Consider the following 1,944-nt stretch of genomic DNA (forward strand, 5'->3'; position numbering starts at 1 on the left):
ATGAATCTTGCTTAGATCATGGTTTAAAAAAATTGATGCTGTGAATTTGTGGGAGAAAGTTCTTATTCCTTGGAGATGCACGCTGAAAGACATTTTTGGCACAAAAGTCATGAAGTTTGCAACTTCCAATTCGTTCAGGAAAAAAATAATGAAGGAAATCAGAACACATCACCCCCAAATATGCCTCTTTGATATAAGAATTACAAGTGTATTTTGCATTGAAGGCAATTAAGCAGCAAGTACAGGCAAAACTTCCTGCCTAAAGACAGGATATAAATTTCCTTTACTGGAGACAGGATTATAGATGGCAGGAGAATAATCTACCTCACACTGTTATTCTCTCTCTCTCTCTCTCTCTCTCTCTCTATATATATATATATATATATATATATATAAATATTTTTATTGATCTTCTCTCTCTCTCCCAATTTTTTTGAGGAGGCAACCAAATTTTTGGTGGCCTTGTTTCAACAAGGCTGAGAAAAAAATATATATTTTTTTAATTAAATTCGGAGAGGAAGGGAGAGGGAGAGAGAGATAGAAACATCAATGATGAGAGAGAATCATTGATTGGCTGCCTCTTGCATGCCCCCCTACTGGGGATTGAGCCTGAAACTCGGGCATGTGCTCTCGACTGGAATCGAACCCAGGACCCTTCAGTCCACAGGCCGACGCTCTATCCACTGAGCCTAACCAGCTAGGGTTTCCCTCATACATTTACCTTCTCAGTTTCCAGTCCTTAGAAGACTAAAACCATTTTCCTTTGTCCTGTCATTTTTCTACAAATCTATTGTTCTTTGTTGATGTATATAAAATCCAACTTTTAGCCACCTTTTGAATTACTCATCTCTGAGTTTGTCATATATATATATATATATATATATATATATATATATATATATATGATATAGATGTTAATGAACTGTTTTTCTCTTGTTTGTTTGTGTTTTTCTCTTGTTAATCTGTCTTTTGTTACAGCCCCAGCAGAGAACCTAGAAGGGTAGAAGGAAAAAAGATTCTTCCTCCCCTACAATAACCTACACACAAATAAAATGTAAAGAAAAGATGTCACGCCCGGCCGGCATAGCTCAGTGGTTGAGCATCGACCTATGAACCAGGAGGTCACAGTTCGATTTTGGGTCAGGGCAGGTGCCCAGGTTGTGGGCTTGATCCCAGTGGGGGTCATGCAGGAGACAGCTGATCAATGGTTTTCTCTCATTATTGATGTTTCTATCTCTCCCTTCCTCTCTGTAATCAATAAAGAAATATACATTTTTGCTGTGGGTAGTAGTTGTAGTAAACTAGGAATTGCCTGGCGCTTTTCTTAAGTTAAAAAGTGTTGTGTTTGCTCTAACCGGTTTGGCTCAGTGGATAAAGTGTAGGCCTGCAGGCTGAGGGGTCCCGGGTTCGATTCCGGTCAAGGGCATGTACCTTGGTTGCAGGCACATCCCCAGTAGGGAGTGTGCAGGAGGCAGCTCATCGATGTTTCTCTTTCATTGATGTTTCTAACTCTCTATCCTTCTCCCTTCCTCTCTGTAAAAAATCAATAAAATATATATTTTTAAAAGTGTTGTGTTTGTGTTCTTGGCTGGACAATGCAGTAAAGGTGTTGTTACTAAAAAAAAAAGGAAAAAGAGAAACCCACTTTATATATAAAAACACATACAGATGAAAAATAAATGGATGGAAATAGACATACCATGCTGATATTAATCAAAAGAAAGTGTGAGTAACTATGTTAACTTCAGGCAGAGCAGACTTTAGAGAGAGGAAAGTTACTAAAAATGAGATTTGTTTTAAAATAACCCAATAATCCAGTGGGCAAGAGGTGACTGAGGACAGGTGGGGAGACAGGAAAATGATGGTCATGAATTGGAAGGCATCCTTGGCCCTCAACTTCTTGTTTGTTTGAAATTTCTATTTAGACACATGACGAAGAAAAGA

Source organism: Myotis lucifugus, unplaced genomic scaffold (genome assembly GCF_000147115.1).
Source record: "Myotis lucifugus unplaced genomic scaffold, Myoluc2.0 scaffold_222, whole genome shotgun sequence".
NCBI lineage: Eukaryota > Metazoa > Chordata > Mammalia > Chiroptera > Vespertilionidae > Myotis > Myotis lucifugus.